This window comes from Felis catus, chromosome B1, assembly GCF_018350175.1.
Source record: "Felis catus isolate Fca126 chromosome B1, F.catus_Fca126_mat1.0, whole genome shotgun sequence".
Taxonomy (NCBI): domain Eukaryota; kingdom Metazoa; phylum Chordata; class Mammalia; order Carnivora; family Felidae; genus Felis; species Felis catus.
In genome coordinates, this window is record NC_058371.1 from 26779369 (window position 1) to 26796983 (window position 17615).

The 17615-nt window shown below is 47.4% G+C and overlaps 1 protein-coding gene and 1 long non-coding RNA gene across 5 annotated transcripts in view; one reads left to right on the forward strand and one right to left on the reverse strand.

The window, feature by feature from the left end:
* ERI1 (exoribonuclease 1) overlaps nucleotides 1-17615 on the forward strand; it is a 321125-nt gene that overhangs the window by 241119 nt on the left and 62391 nt on the right. The window lies entirely within an intron of this gene.
* On the reverse strand, nucleotides 5949-17518 carry LOC109498763. Its single transcript, XR_002155656.2, has 2 exons — nucleotides 16729-17518; nucleotides 5949-6859 (listed from the first exon to the last, which is right to left on the reverse strand). It is a non-coding gene; the product is annotated as an uncharacterized LOC109498763 (long non-coding RNA).

The window sequence follows — 17615 nt, forward strand, 5'->3', positions numbered from 1 at the left end:
TAGAAACCAAATGTATGAAGCACATACTAAAGAATTGATGTGACACTAGGCTGTTTTGAATACTTTCTAGATCAAGTCTGGACATCATTACACTGTGCTCTTAGGTGATTAAACCCCACCTGGAGTATTGGAATTGATAATCAGGTGTCATGTCTTAAGGAGGACATTGATAAGCTAGACTGTGTTCAGAGCACAGAGTGTAGGAGGCTAAAACTATGAATGTCATGACATATGACACCTTAAAAGAATTTAGGATGTTTAGCCAGAAGAAACAACCGAAAGCTACACGAAGATTGATCAGATGATACTTTGAACTTCATACAAATTTTACGACTATGAAGCAACATCCATAATGTACCATCCAAGGACCTGGGATAGTCAAAAGTAGCTTCCAAGCATGGAAGTTCCTGCTCCCTTCGCCCAAAAACAAGATTTGGGGTATAAATTAGGATATTCTACAAGCCATTGTGCTCCATAAACAAGGGGTATAAATCATCCTTACCCACAAATAAAGATCAGACATCTGTTATTTTCCCCAAGTAATCATGTTCTTGTCAGAAATGTCAGTTAACTCCGCCAACAGATATTTTTTTATCGCCTCAAATCATTAATAGGAATGTTGACTGCAATATAGGCAATAAAATAAATAAATGAATGTTCCTTCTCTTTTGACAATGATTTATTAATACCTACTCATGGAACAGCTTTTTCTCTTTGGGTATAGGCTTTCAATCACGTATGAGTTTACCAAACCGTCGTTCATTCAATGACTACATTTCTACCTGTTTTTAAGGAACTTTATCCAACGCCTGACTCTGTCTGTGAATTCCCCTTACGTGCCAGTATAGAAACACTATGAGGTTATTACTGCATGATTTGTTTTTGTGGACTCTCAGATCTTTATTTTCTAAGAAGCCTCAGTTCCTCTGTTTAATATTCAATTCTAGAATTTTGCCAGGAAGTAGCAATCCTCCTGTGTCCTTTTTGAAATTTGGGAGATCTCCTTCCCCATGATGTCTCAGAGATTATGACAAAGGTTCTAGGATCTGCCTCTAAATTCTTCCTGGACGCTGTGAGATCACATCCAGGCCGGGGAGGGCAAAACTCATGTAGTAGAGGCAACTTTGTGGGGGCAGACAGGTCCAGTTGGTGGTTATTGCCCAAGGCGCGACCCTGGCAGGATTCTTAAGCCTTATCCAGGCTCGGCAAGAAGTCCGGCTGTCATGCAATGTCAAGGTCGGTCACTGGCCCCAATGAGAAGCGTGGCTGTGTCAGAAGGCTATATTTCTGATCTGGAGCTAGATGTTTTCCACGATTTCATTACCATCCTAAGCTTTATTTTCCTTATGTGTCTTTGTCTTATTTCATTTTCATTTTAAAGGCTTTTTGCATTAGAGGATAAAATTGAAGAAAAATTGGGGGTGATTCATGACGTTGGCTATTAGCTGCGGGACTTGGAGCAAATTGCTTAACCTTATTTTAAAGTGTTCAACTTAACTTTTTCTTAGGCTAAATTTACACAGTTGTGACTATCTATACTATCTTGGCCCCCTTAGCTTCCCTTTTTGTCAATAGAACCAACCCAATGCACTTACAACTCTTTTTAAAAAAAATTTTTTTTTGCCATAGCTTATTTTTCCAGTTTTATTGTGGTATAATTTACATATAACGTTGTATTATTCCGAGGTGTACAACATAATGATTTGGTATATGTATATATTGCAAAAACGATGACCACCGTAAGTTTAATTAACATCCATCACCTCACAGCGATAACAAATGTCAGCGAGGATGTGGAGAAGACAGAAGCCTCGGGCGCTGTTGGTGGGAATGTAAGCTGGTGCGGCCACTGTGGAAAATAGTACGGAGGGTCCTCAAAAAATTAAAAACAGAGCTGCCATATGATCCAGCAATCGCACTTCTGGGTATATACCCAGAGGGAACAACACCACTATCTTGAAGAAATATCTACGCCGCACCCCCCCTTCACTGCAGCATTATTTACAATAGCCGAGATAAGGAAACACCTAAGTATCCATCAATAGATGAATGGATACTTGTTGTTTTGTTTTGTCTTGCTTCGTTTTAATTTGTAAGGTTCCATCCTTTAAAATCTCTCTGGACTCAATCTCACAATGCTGTGCCACCAACCCTTTACTCTAGCTTGGATTTTCACCCCCACCTCCCCCTTTGGTCCGTTTCTGAAACCTTGTGTTGTGTTGTGGTTCCCGGGACATCTTTTGCGGGGAATGGGCGTGGGAGATCCTTGTACTTTCTGCCCTACGGTCTCCGGCCATTCACTGTTCATTCCTATCCTGCCCTTTTTCTAGGCTGGACAACACAACTTCCTAGAGCCAGAAGGTCAGAGAGTGACATTCAACTTGCAGTGATGCAAGTGAGAGCACTTGAAAACTTGTAAAACCTCTAAATGGCTCCCCAAAACAGTCTCAGTCCTAAAATGCAATATATTTTAAGACAGCATAAATTCAAAAAATGTTTTCAGGGGGAAAAATAGTAAATGTGCATTTGGATTTATAAGGCACCAGATTTCAGAAATACTAAAATGTTAAAAAAAAAAAGTGTGTCTTAAAATTGGAAAACTCAGTGTTACCTGTTAACATTCTGGAAACTTCCTTCTGTGATGGGTTATTGAACAGGCCAGATTTGGTAGGAGGAAATCAGGAAGTAGCTTTGTGTTCCTCCCTCCACGGTCTCCCTCAGGCCCATTCAGTCGGCTCTCCTGTCCCCATGCCTTGGTGGCATCTCTAGCAGATCTTACTGTGCCCTGGTCAGTTTCAAGCATTAGAAAGTCCAGCAAATCCAATCAAAACTTTGCTCCCTCCATTCAGCAGAAGCTTCTCTGTTCTCTCCAGCCCACCACCTGAGCTCAGGTCTGAGACCTGCCCCTCCGGTGCTCTCTCTGCTACTTCTGGTTACTCCAGAGCCAGGGCCAAGGCCAATGCCAGGGAAAAGGGCCTATGGGTTTGTACTTTTCTCAGCTGTGTACTGCTCCCCCCTTACTGCTAATGTGCACACACTGGAAAATTCCCAGGGGATCCTTTTGTAGGTTCATTAGGTACACCTCCCTACCACTATCACTCCCCTCACCCCCCAACCCACTCTATTTCAGATGCACACGGATTTTTCAGGAAGACACTACTGTCCAGTGGGGGCGATGCATTTTTAGATGGCCTCTTAGGATGCCCCTCAGCTCTGCCTCTCTGCAGTTTGCTCCTGGGCTCCCTTCGTCCAAGCTGGTAGCCCTCTTGGCTGTGGTCCTTTTCAAGCCAGGGCATTGCAAGGCATTCCTACCATTGCCCTCTCTCCTCTCCCAGCCACCTGTAGGGGCTTCAGCCAACCCCTACCTTCAGGCCACTTGAGGGAAGAGTCTAATGACCAGCAAACCCAAGGGCTGTATTTCAAGTTCTCCCAGGAGCCCTCCTGTGTTCGTCCAGCCATAGCACAAGGAAGGCCCCAGAGGTCGGGTAGATCAGCCAGGACCTGGCCAGCAAGTGAAGTGTAAGCACCCCTTCCTTAAAAGAAAACTCTAATATCCACCAATGGTTCCCTAGGGTCCCTCTTCACTTCTCCTAGCAGGCTGCGGGGAGGAAGGGCAGGGGCCCCACCTCCATGTTTACAGGTGGGGAAATGGAGATGTTGTGGGGCCACAACTGCAAAGAAATCTTCTTCTCTCCTAAGAGCCACGAGCCATATGCATAGGGGGTTGCTGGGTCTGCTCGGGCTCCCGTAAGTTCAAGGTGGATATGGCCGGCCCCTCTCTTTAGAAAGTAGATAATACTTTCTGAAAGCCTTTGGAGGCTTTCGCAAAAGCAGGACACAGGAGGCGCTCATCCTACCTGTTACACTTGTTTAATTCAATTGGACAAACTTGGGGTGTGCTGCACGCCAGACGTTGAGCTAAAGCCTGGGATTACAAATGTGAGCAAAACACAATGCACCCCCCTCAGAGGATCAGAGCTCCTGGTAGAACTCAGAATGGACGAACTAACAGAGAGGCAACGGGTGGGAGTCTAGGGCTCGGTCTCCGAAGCCTGGGTGCCTGGGTTTGAATCGTGACTTTGCCACGTTCTAGCTGTCTGGCTGTAGGCAAATTGCTTGAACTCTCCACACCTCCATTTCCCCACCTGTAAAATACAGATAATAATAGTACCTAGTCCTTGTGATGCGCAGACACGTTCAAATACAAGTGCATAGAACCGAGCCTAGTGGAACCTAGTGGATTTGTTTGTTTGTTTGTTTGTTTTGCATTGAACACAGAACATGTGCTGTCCTGACTCTTCACAAGCTTCAACTCATCGTGGCCTCTGACTCTCCTTCTACTTCCTTCCAGGTTCGGGCTGCTCCTCTCCGTGTGTTTCTGCCTGTGGTCTCCTTGTAGACCATGGGTCTCCTATGCCCATGTCCTTCGGGTGCCCAGCTCGATGGGACATACTCTACGACCACATGGCTTTACTTAGAGACTCGCCCCTTGTCTTTGTCACACGAGCATTTGTTATAACTCCGACTTTCAGAGTATCATAGGCCCCGTGTCCCTTTTAGTGCCTCGCATGGGAACATTTGAGATGCACATTTCCTCCTTTGAAATCTCCTTTCCAAAAAATAGAAGGAGTTCATGTAATTGTGTCCAGTGTTCCCTTCCGAACACCCCTGGTACGTTCAGTAGTCTTTGTGTGATCCTCACCCACCTGAGAAATCAATGCAGAATAAAAACAGGGCAAAATTTAGCACAATTAGCTTTCTTTTTTTTTTTTTTTTTAATTTTTTTTTCCAACGTTTATTTATTTTTTTGGGACAGAGAGAGACAGAGCATGAACGGGGGAGGGGCAGAGAGAGAGGGAGACACAGAATCGGAAACAGGCTCCAGGCTCTGAGCCACCAGCCCAGAGCCCGACGCGGGGCTCGAACTCACGGACCGCGAGATCGTGACCTGGTTGAAGTCGGACGCCCAACCGACTGTGCCACCCAGGCACCCCCATAATTAGCTTTCTACAAGCTCTCTGACTAAAAATGACTTTTCAATTCTCTCATATAGTTTCCTAAGTAGTGACTGTAATAGGATATTAATGTGACCCTCTTCCTGCATTGAAATTTGGGTGAGCCCCCAAAGCTGAGAACTCTCCCAAAGAGGGTGCTAGACCATCTGTGTGGGGCTGGCAAAGGAGTGGTCTGAAACTTGCTCTGCCTGCCACCCACTTCAAGAATTTCAAAGAGGAGGCCAGGAACTTATTAGGAAGTCGAAGCAGCCAGTAGCAAGGATTAGCTTGAAAACAGTTGTCAGTAGCTGGGCATCCCCACCACCCTGTCCTCACCCTGGCTTGGGAGGAAGAGAAAAGGTATCTTCCCTTCAACCTAAGCAAAGTGAGAGAGACTTCAGACACCACTCAGAGAGCTTCACCTGTGTGGCCCGGAATTGGGTGGGTGTAGACTGATGTCTGCCTTCCATCTGGAAAGCCCAAAGAGAAGGTGGGAGGTTGGAGTTCCCTTGCCAGGAAGCCGAGTAAAGAGACAAGATGAAAAGGCGAAGGTACCCTAACGTGGGGTATACCAGGGGCGACGGGCATGGGGGGTGCGTGGCCAACTGGGTACGACTGTGACTTCTTTGAAAGAGTTCAAGTTGGAGAGCCCCATGAGGTTAAGCAAGGTGCCGGGGGAAGACCCCCCCCCCCCAGAGAACCCACAAAAATGCTGCACAGGACGAAGAATCAGCCTGACAGCAGATGATAATGGTGACAATCAAGCAAGTCCCTTCTTTCCCGCTTCCCTTCCTTTCACTCTCCTCCGGTTCCGGGGTGGCCTGAATCCGACAGGAGGAGTGAAAGTCGTGAGGGAAGCCAATCACGGAGTTGACTTCACCTCCGGTTCCTAATCTTGTATCAGGCCCAATCTGGCAGGAAGCGAGGGCTTGTAAATTGTATGCCAAATGGATATCTGGATTGACCTGGACACTTTATTATCTGAAACATGAGGTTTGTTAATCCCACAGCACCTGCCTGGGGTTTCATCCAGGAGCAAAGAAGAAGCAGTCAACTTAGCACAGAGAAAATAGTGTCACTGCCTTCTGCCTGTGCTCTTCTGAGTCCAGCTCGTTTCGTGACATAGTGACTCGGTACTAAGAAAGCAGATGCACATCCTCTAGGGTCTAGATGGTCTGTAGACACACAGGATGGTTTGGTTGTGGTCTTGGCCGAGGGCTGCTCACATTAAGAAGTTCCTGTACTTAGGAAACCACCCCAGGGTGATGGTCTTTTGGTTCTGTCTCCTGTTAGTTTCATCCATGTGCTCTGGTCACCCACTGCCATGAATAAAAGGTACTCCAGGACCGGGGTGAATCCCTCCTGTCACCCTCAGCAAAGAGCTGAGCACGTGGGCATGACAGACATAGGAAATATTCGGCAAAAGACTGAGCCCAGGGAGTGAGAGGGAAGCTTAGCCGTCCATCCATCCATCTAGCCAAGGCTAGAGATGGAGGCCTACAATGGGGAGCACCCTGTCCACAGGGTCAGCGCTTCAAGATGGGTGAGTGTGGGAGGGGGCCACGAGAGCAAGCAGGTGAGCAAGACCACGGACAGTGGGCATAGTACGAAGAGGATACAGAGAGGAGGGGAAGAGCAAGGCAGAGGTGGAGGGCTGAGAATGGGAGCAGGGCCCTCGTGTTGGGTTGCCTGACTTAAATAAAAGCCCGGGCCAGTTGGTGTTTTCTTTTGTCTGGTCTTTCCATGCCACAGGATCTGTTGGACAGGGAGGAGTAAGGATCAGTATCTTCAGCATTTGCTACGACGGCCAGTAGGGTCACCCCAGATTAAAGACCATATGGAAATAGATTGTTCTCCATGTGAATCTGAGAGAGAAAGAGAGAGCAAATGTTAGAAATACTAAGATGCAGGGGCGCCCGGGTGGTTCAGTTGGTTGAGCATCCAGCTTCAGTTCAGGTCATGATCTCACGGTTTGTGAGTTCGAGCCCCGCGTCGGGCTCTCTGCTGACAGCTGGGAGCCCGGACCTTGCTCTGGATTCTGTGTCTCCCTATCTCTCTGTGCCTCCCACCCTCCCCCCTCAAAAAGAAATAAACATTAAAAAAAAAGAAAGAAATACTAAGATGCATGAACTATTATCACCAGCAAACAAAGTTATTTAGAAGAAATATCGTATGCTTTGGGAATGTAAAAGACACTAGAAGTAGCAAATTTACATTACCTGCTTTAAAGAAATATGGCTGAGATATAAATGACTCTAAGGGAAGTCATATAACAACGTAAAACATATTAACATGTAAGTGCATTCAGTCTTTAATTTAATTTTGAGTCAAATAATCAGGTCAAATTTATTCCTTGTGCGGCGCATAATTTTAACCTTTTATTACGCAAAGCTGACAATTCCATTTAAATTGTGAGAGTGTGTTCGGCGCAATTAATTTTAATGATATTTACTATTTGCTGCATATTCCTAAAAGGCAAGCGCATCTTGAAAAATTTGTTCAAGTTCTTTCAAACCGCTTTCGGATCCCTGTTAGCAAGCAGGAGTCCAGCTCCCATCCACAGAGGCTTTTGAAAAACTGACAGACGCAAGCGCTGGTCTGCGAGGAGTGTCAGAAGCGTGGTTTTCATCTCAACAAATTCACGTGCAAAAGAGGAGGTTCCTGCTGCCACGGAGAGGGCCCCCATCACGGGCACCTCCCAGCTTGGGTCGTGAGATGATGGGCGGCACCGGGAGTGTTCTTAGAGCAAAACGAAGCAGCCCCCTCCCCAATATTTGAAAGACTAAAGCTCTGGGTGATCAAAATGCCCCAGGTCCACCCCCCCCCCCCCACAACCTGACCTCAGACCAGCTGCCAGCAGCTTGAGAAACAGTGCTGGATGTACTTCAGGTCAACAGGTAACAGCATCGATGAATAAATCAAACAAGTTTTCCAAGGGCAAATATTTGCTGCTAGAATTAAGGAGACAGCTGAAATGTATCCCGTGGATCTAAAAGAAAACCTGAAGCCCAGATGGGTGAAATGATTTGCTCAAGGTTGACGAGACAGGGCCGGAGAGGTCTTCCTGAGACCAACCTGGGAAAGTTATGTTTTTGTCTGATGTACTCTTTTAAAACATCCAGTTCCAAAGTCCAGATTTTTTAAAACTGGGTTTTCTTAAACCGAGGCATACCTGTATTGGTGTTGCCATCAGTACCTTAAATGATATGTCCCTGAGTGAAAAATACGGTGAATATTTTTTTCTAGAAATTTCTCTCACTGGCAGCCCAAAACTGTTAGCTCGTCACAAGCCCAAGGCCACTATAAGAGCCCAGATAGGTGTCCCTGTTGATTTGATCTTCCTGAATCTGGACTTCTCACATGACATGGCATTTCACCCTGGTCGTCAGCTTCCGAATATTCTGAAAACAGAGCAGCAGGCTTTGGAGGCTGGGAGGGGAAGCCTCTGGTCAACACTCCAAAGTGCTTTTCCAAGGAAGGGAGCACCTCTTCTCCTTCCTCCTGCTAGTGTCCACTGGTGTCCCCAAGAGAGGCTGGCCTCAGCACAGAGCCCCAGCAATGTGACCTGCTGAGTGGAAGCAGACCCTGCCCACAGAGGTCTGTCAGCTGAGGACGCCGATGGGGACGCCGATGGGGGTGAGGCAGAGCGGAGGTCAACAGAGGAACGACAGCCATCTCTCCGATGACAACTGAGGAGGAATTTGCCTTGTTGAACATTCGAGGCTGGGATCACAGTTTGAAATAAGATTTTTTTTTTAAGTTCATTTATTATTGAGAGACAGAGAGACACAGCATTAGCAGGGGAGGGGCAGAGAGAGGGAGAGACACAGAATCCAAAGCAGGCTTCAGGCTCTGAGCTGTCAGCACAGCACCTGACGTGGGGCTTGAACCCACGAACTGTGAGATCATGAACTGAGCCGAAGTTGGACGCTTAACCAACTGAGCCACCCAGGCGCCCCTGAAATAAGATTTATGGTTGGGAATTTGCGTCTGGGAGCGTGCAAGCTCAAGGCTGCCACGGGCTTGGCCGTCTGGGCAGGAGAGCCCTGGGTGGGCGATGACCACCCCTCCCCCTCCCTGTCCCCGCTGTCTCCCCGCCAATTTACTTTCTCACATTGCCATGCATGATTCATTTCTTTCTTTCCTTTTGTCTTCCTTTCCTTCCTTCCTTCCTTCCTTCCTTCTTTCCTTCCTTCCTTCCTTCCTTCCTTCCTTCCTTCCTTCCTTTCTTTCCTTTTGTCAATTCATTTTTCATGCTCAGTTTTACCAGCTATTTAAAACCTGTACTCTTTTAGAAAATATAATACAAACACATGGGCAAACGGAAACCGTGCAAACAGAATGTCACAAAAACTGTCTTCCTACCACGCCTGTCTCCCCAAAGAGCTCCCTTGTGAAGGGCCAATCGCTGATACCAGTTTCTGGAGTGTGTCTTTCCAGAGATGGCGAGTGCCTATATCAGCACAAGGACCTATCTGTCCGAGTTCTCCGCGGGTGTGAGCTCAGGCTGCACCACTACACCTGGCTGTTTCAGGCGTGGTCTTTCTAAAACACCATCCAGGCACCTGGGTGGCTCAGTTGGCTAAGTGCCCAACTCTTGATTTTGGCTCAGGTGATGATCTCACGGCTCTGAAGTTCGAGCCCCACGTCGGGCTCTGTGCTGGCAGTACAGAGCCTGCTTGGGATTTTCTCTCTTTCCCTCTCTGTCTCTGCCGCTCCCCTGCTCGTGCGCAGTCTCTGTCTGTCTCAAAAATGAATAAATAAACTTAAAAAAATTAAAACACTATCTTGCTTCAAATACTTTAACAGATTCCCATTCTCGGCAGACCCTGGCCACCTCCTTCCAGCCCAGTGCTCCCTCCCTCCAGCTCCCCACCCCTCCAGGTTTTAGCCTCAGCAGATCTCCAACCTGAGTCTCACTCACTCCTATCAGTTGCTGAGTCTGGAGACCCTTGCTTTCCCTCTTCTGCTTGCCAAATCATTCTCACCTTTAAAGGCTCAGTTCCAGGGGCACCTGAGTGGCTCAGTTGGTTAAGCACCAACTTCACCTCAGGTCATGATCTCATGGTCTGTGGGTTTGAGCCCCGCTTCAGGCTCTGTGCTGAAGGCTTAGAGCCCGGAGCCTGCTTCGGGTTCTGTGTCTCCCTCTATCTCTCTGCCCCTCCCCCATTCACACACTATCTCTCTCTCTCTCTCTCTCTCTCTCTCTCTCTCTCAAATAAATAAATATTAAAAAAAAAAAATTTAAGGCTCAGTTCCACATGTCACTTATGCTGGGAAGCCATTCCCAAATTTCCCAGTCATGTTGACTGCTTCTCCTCTCCAAGGACCCTCCCTGTCCAGTTCTGTATCCCTCAAGGGGTGGTTCATGTTATTTTCTGAACACTCTTGAGATGCCAAATACTATGGTAAGGACCAGAGAGAACACAAGAAATAATGGTCTCTGTCCTCAAGGAACTTAGGGTCTAGCAGAGAAAAGTAACATGCGACGACAGTGGGATGTGACGAATACAAGATGCTGTCGTGCGGACTGGGCCAAGACCTGTTGGGAGGGTCCCTAAGGAAGGAGAAACCTAAGGCAATGCATGAAGGTCTAGAAGGATGAGCCACATGAGGAGTTATGGCGAATAGGGGAAAGTCAAAATGTCCTCAAGGAGCCATGCCACCATGTGCAAAAGGAGCGCCAGAACTCTGACATCAAAGAGCTCAATCAATATGGCGGGAGACGAGAGCTATGAGGGCAAAGTTTCCTGTAAATTATGAAGTGCTCTTCAAAAAACCAGTGTAGGAGTAAGTGACTCAAAAACTCTGGCAGTTGAACATTCATAATCTTTGACTTCCAAGTTGCTGCAGCCTCTGAAGATTTATAGAGGATCTGGGGAAGGCCAAGGATGGTCACTCAACATGATTGCCCTTGAGAACTTAAATCGTGGGTGTTGACAAGGTGCTGCCAGGAAATTTTTGAAGATTAGCATTTCGGTGAATTGCTCTGTATATCCTGGTACGTATTAATAATACTAAGAGCAGTAGGGACTGGCCTCTATTGAGTTCTTACTTTGCTGCCAGTACTATTTTAAATGCTTTACACGGTAGAATCTGTTGAACCCCAACCACTTCAAAGGTGGGCAAACTATTACTGTCACCATTTTATAGACGAGGAAACTGAGTCGCAGGACTTGTTCATGGTGGAGTGGCGGTTAAAACCCCAGCAGTGTCTCTGAGCCCCTATTCCTACCCACTAGGTACCACTACCGCCCCCTGGCTGCAGTGGGCGGGTGTTTGGGAGAACACGCTGCCAGGCCTGGGAACTCAAGACTCACTGTTTCAGAGACAGAGTACTGGAAATCAAGGCCAGATGGACGGTAGGCGGAGTGTGCATGGCCTGCCCTTGGCACCCTGAGGCAGCCACTGTCTGAAAATACCAATTTGGTGAGTTTAATTAACAGCACACTTGCTGTTAATGCCAAGAACAACAGAAGTCCACGGGTGAACGGCTTGGGGGTGAAAATCAGGATGGAGGGGCCTTTGTTGCCACCTTTCAAGCTGCGATGGACAGCAACAGGCAGCGCTGAACATGCCCGGTTTTGGCAGGAGAGTGGTCAAGATTAATTACACAGATGGATCATTTTGCTCAGAACAAGCCGGGGGATGGTTTGATGTAGTGACTTCTGCGACCATAAAATCAGGAGATGTATGGCTATCTCTGTGGTAAATGGGGCCCTGAAAAGATTAACCTCACCTAGAAAGTAAAAATGATATGCATGAATTTTACCAGGTGGGGGAAATGCCTCGTGATCCCCACAGATACTGATTTCACACCAAGGATGCTGGAATCAAACGTCAAACTGTGGGAAAGTTTTCTTGAAAGACTGCCTGTGGGGCTGTGGGAGAAGTGTGCGATTCTATGTGCAGAAGATTAGAAGTTGATGTCAAATGGCTTGAAGAGATCCCTGAATATATAAGCCTTAAGGAGGAAGGGGGGCTTGAGGGTTCTGTTTATTTTACAGTCGAGATATATCTTCAAAGCGAACGCCTTTCAGTGCCTTCGGTGCAGCTGTTGGCTTTGGGACCTGCCTTCTCTCCTAGGGCGGGGTGAGAGTGAGCTCAGCTGGGGGTTGTAGGCCAAGCTCTTGTTCTCGGGGTCCTCACACCCCCTGCCTCATCAGCCTCGCTGGCTGGTCCTAAGCGTGGGCAGCCTTTCTGCAAGCGATGTGGGTACCACTCTAGGGAGGCGGCTGGGGGGAGGCTGGAAGAGCTCGGCATTTCCAGCGCGAAGACAGGTGTTCGAGTCACGGCTCTGCTACTGGCTAGTGACGTGATGTAGGGTGAGTCAACGTCTCCAAGCCTCAGTTTATTCGTTGGGGAAATGGGATAATAATCCCCCCCAGGGATGTTGTAAGGCTTGAGGTCTTGATATATGAGAGAGAGTGCCATGAAATGCCAGCCCCTGTGGTTAGCAGGATTTTAAGGCAAAAGTTACCTGATGTCCTTCTTCTACCTCTGGTCCCTTACATACCCCTTTCGTTTTGTTTAGTTATTTTCACTAATTCTTATTGCACTATAATACGCATAAATTTGCCATTGCGGCCATTTTTTAGTGTACAAGTCACGGGCGTTAGGTACATTCGCAATATTGTATAGCCATCGCCACTACCCATTTCCAGAACTTTTTCATCATCCCAACCTGTGACTCTGTACCCCTTAAATAATAACTCCCCATTCTCCACTCCCTTCAGCCCCTGATAACCTCTATTCTATTTTCTGCCTCTGTGAATATGCCTACTCTAGGTATTTCCTAAAAAAGTGGAATCATACGAAATGTGTCCTTTTGTGTTTGGCTTATTTCACTTAGCACGATGTTTTTAAGTTTCGTGCATACCGTCCACGTATCGAAATGTCCCTTTTAAAAGCTGAATAATATTTCGCGTAGACGTTAAGCACATCTTGTTTACGTATTCACCTGTTGGTTGTTATTTTCACCTTTGGGCCATTGGGCGTGATGTTGCCATGAGCATTCATGCACAAGTAACTGTTTGAGGTCCCGCCTTCAGTTCTTTTGGATAAGGATCTAGCAGTTTAATTGCTGGATCACATGGTGGTTCTATGTCTAACTCTTTGAGGAACTGTCAGAACGTTTTCCACAGTGGCTGCACCGTTTCTCATCTCTGTCAGCAATGTACAAGGGTTCCAGGTTCTCCACATCCCCACTAGCACTTCCTTTCCTTTTTCTAAATGATAGCCATCTTAATGGGGGGAAGTGTTAACCTGATCTGTTTTTTTTTTAAGTTTATTTTTATTTTTGACAGAGACAGAGTGCGAGCATGAGCTGGGGAGGGGCAGAGAGAGAGGGAGACCCAGAATCCAAAGCAGGCTCCAGGGTCCGAGCTGTCAGCACAGAGCCCGACTCAGGGCTCGAACTCACGAACTGTGAGATCATGACCTGGGCCGAAGTCAGATGCTGAACCAAGTGAGCCACCCAGGCGCCCCGGAACCCGATCTGTTTTGAAGGGTATCGGTTACATCTCCATGGTGTGAGAACCCCCAGAGTAACATTTGTTGGCCTACCTGGACCTCTGGCATATCAGGGAGCATGCTTGGAATCAGAGGACCGATTTGCATGAATTTTTATCCAAAGGAGAATGGTTTTCCGGGGAGAACTTAGGAGGACTTGGGGCCGTGGTCACTTGACAACTCTATTCATTGATTCATTCATGTGTTCCTTTTTTCACTCATTCATTTATTCCACGAACATTTATTGAATGTTTATTTTGGTGGCAGTGGGCAGGAATGCTGTAGCAACCGCATTTGAGAACAGCACTTGAAAGGGAGCTTAAGAATCTTCTTGACCAAACACCTACCCCATTCAGCAATGTTTCCTAAAACTGGAGAGATGCTTTAGGGCTCAGGTTTCCAGGTCAGTGATAAGGCAGGAATGAATGATATAGCCCAAACCCGGAAGAGAAACTCCTCTACCTGGCAGGAGAATGGGTTTAAAACAAGGGCAGAGATTGGTCAGGAAGCTCTCTTTTCCGACAGCTGGCTAAACAGTGCAGTCACTTGATCAGGTGGTGAGATTTGAATGCAATAAAACAAGCGTCAAGAAAACCCGATTAGATAAGCCTCAAGTACTCGCACAGTCCTTACGCTATGATAACCTCCCACTAAAATGTCACGTACAGGCTGTGTGTGATGGGAAACTCTGCTGACTTGGAATTGGAAAGCCAGGCAGGAGGGTGAGTACTTGATTTCAATCTGGAAAAATTCCAGAGGGCTGAATTCAGGGGATTTATGAACACCATCTTATCCACACAATTGGATTTCATCAACAAGCACAGACTCATTTTCTAGCTCAAACTGGGGCATTTCAACTATATTAAAGGGCAAAGAGAGAGAAACAGTGGTCAGAAGGCAGTTCACGGAATTAGTTACCTCCTACGTGTTTATTTTGCTCCGGTGAATGTTCCAGCCTCAAGAGTCCAAAAATAAACTGGATTCACAGGCAGCCTCATTTCCTAAAGTCACATTGTCTAGGTCCTGGGTGCCCTCCAGAGCCACACAGAGAAGCAAGATTAACCTCATCTACTTCCATCAGGGGGAGAGCAGCATTTTCTCAGATCTGGGTGGAGATCCGTAAGAAGAAGAGCTTCCCAGTCTTGGTGAACATCACCGCATAGCCAAGAAGCCAGTTGGAAAGGAGACTAAATACGATTACACTGACCTTTCCGTAACGTGGACACCAAAAACTCCAGTTTCCATTCCATCTGTATCCTTGGTGCGCTAGACCTCGTTCAATATTTTACTACCATTGTTAGGTACATGGAAGTGCTTCACGGAAGTAATTAATGCGTTAATATAGGCAAAGTCTTCTGGCATAGGACAACGAGGTTCAGAATTATTCTGGTGGGTGTTGCAACATCTGTAGTTGGGTCCAGGTTCCAGTGCTCATACGGCAGGGTGCCAGGATTTGAAAAGGAAGCAGAACACTGGAGACTAACAGTTACCCGGCAGCCTCATTTTGTGAAGAGAATTTCACTGGTGCTTGAGCTCCCCCCCCCCCCCCCCCCCCCCCGCTCCCTCTCTGCCCCTGAGGGCCTTCTCTTTGTGACTCTGGGCCCTAATGGGAAACCCTCCCTGACTCTGACCTCTTCTCTTTGTGGCCTGACTTAGCAACCTCGAGAGGGTCCCCCCATGTTCTCCGCCTGGCTTCCCACTGTAACCCCCACCGACATCGAAATATTCAACCCCAGCCCGTTAGCGTTGTCCTGTCTCAGATTAACCCCACCAAACTGGCTCAGCAAGAGAGCCTCAACTCCTTCAACATATTTTAGAAAGCTCTGTAACACCACAGCATTTTAAAAGAAGGGGTGAGGCACCAGGTAAGCTTAAAATGAACTTGAACACAATCCGACCACAAAGGGTCCAGCTAACTGAGATTATAGTCCCGGAATGAATGTGGGATTCAGTACCGTTACTAAAGGAGGTATGGAAAACAGAAGCTATGCAGACAACTCTCTGAAAGGGATTGTTGAGAGAATTTTAACAAGTTCTTGTTCAGTTTCCCTTTTTTAATGTTGTATTTCTTTTTGAGAGAGTGCATGCGAAGGGGAGGGGCAGAGAAAGAGGGAGGCAGAGAATCCAAAGTGAGTGAGGCTGGGTTCAAACTCAGGGCTTGAACGCGGGGCTCGAACTCACAAACTGTGAGATCCTGACCTGGGTCGAAGTCAGATGCTCAACCGACTGGGCCACCCAGGCGCCCCCAATTTTTGTTTAGTTTTATTGAGATAGAACAGACATATGACACTGTATTCATTTTAGGTGTGCAACACATTGATTTGATACGTGCATATATGACAAAATGATTGCCATAATAAGTTGACATTCATCATCTCACATATTCATAATTATTTTCTTGTGATGAGAGCTTTTAAGATCTACTCTCTCAGAAACTTTTCAAACACAAAATAGAGTATAATCACCATGCTATACATTACATCCCCGGGACTTATTTAACTTTTAACTGGACATTTGTACCTTTTGGCCCCCTTCCCCCAATTCCCCCCCTCCACACACACACACACACACACACACACACACACTGCCCCTGCCTCTCTGAGGGAATCTTTCGGGAATGGGGGAGGAGATTGGACAAGGTGACCTTCCAACTGTGGGATCTGTTGATGGCGATAATGATGGGTGGGAACGGTCCTAGGGACTCTCTGTCTGCCACTTTTTAGTCACGTGGGACAGATGGGGACCAGATCGCCGAACCATCACGTGTGCAAACTGAGGACGGACAGCGATAATTTTGAGAAAGACCATGCATGTGTCCTAGTCTCAAGGAGCGACCATTCTGGTCTAGAGGTACGACCAACACTCAGTAAGCACAGGCATACAGGCAAGTTTGGGGCTGCCCTCTTTACCTACACAGACACTTTTCTTCCTCTGTTCCCAGAATTCGGTCTGCACTATAGCAACGTACAGGCCTCTCTGGGCCTGGAAAACCAAGCCTGGTGACAGCAAATGACCAATGCGCATCCTGGAAGTCTCCAGGACATTCAGAGAGGTACCTGATCCTAGTCCGTGTAGACCAGGCGCACATGAGTGAAGCCTTGCCATGCAGTGACTGGGGATTCTAACCCTTGCTTTGTGCCTGCATAGGGCATGTTAAGGGCTGGGGGGGGACTTTCCTCCCTGGGTTTATGTTTCCATGAGGAGGGAGCTACTTTTAAGGTACCTTAGTTACATCCAACCCTCGGGCTTAGCAGGAAGTCAGCTGTCTGGTCGGTGTGTTAGAAGAATCTCGGTCTTCGTGGCTCAGCTCTTCCTGGCTCCTTCCTGCTCCAGATCTGCCTGCAGACAGGGGGGATCCATCCTGGTGCTCCTTTGCCTGCAGAGGGGCCCATCCCCATGGGGGAGGACTGCTGAGCTGTCATCTGCTTGGGCATTTCAGGGACATCCCTTAGGCTACAGATCTACATTCGCACTGAGTAGCCATCTTATTCGTAATAAAGCCAACCTGTGGCTCTCCAGCCGTTGACTGTATCTTTCTCCCTATGGGTTTTGAGCTCAGATGGAGAAACTGGGTGTTATGTATGAGCCCTCCTGCCAGTTCCCAGCCAGCTTCAACAAAACCTTTACCCTTCTCTTATCCTAACCGTCCTCCAACGCACACGATTTCTCCCTCCTGCTTTAGCGTTCCCAAAGTCTGTTCTCTTCCTCTCCAGGTTCCAGGCCCCTAACACATCAAGCGAGATTAGCTGGCACGAAAGGCTCTTGGCTTCCTTCCACCGAGGGGAAAGTTATCAGTGACGAGGTGGCTTGGATCATGCCCTTGCTCGGATAATGTGGGCATGCCTCCTCCACCACGTGCAGAGATGCACTGAGCCCCTGCTCTGTGAAAGACCCCAGGGATCTCAAGAGCCACCTTCTTATTGTCAGGGATGTCCTCATTTCTTTCTTTTTTTTTTATTTTTTAATATGAAATTTATTGTCAAATTGGTTTCCATATGACACCCAGTGCTCATCCCAACAGGTGCCCTCCTCAATGCCCATCACCCACTTTCCCCTCCCTCCCACCTCCCCCACCAACCCTCAGTTTGTTCTCTGTATTTAAGAGTCTCT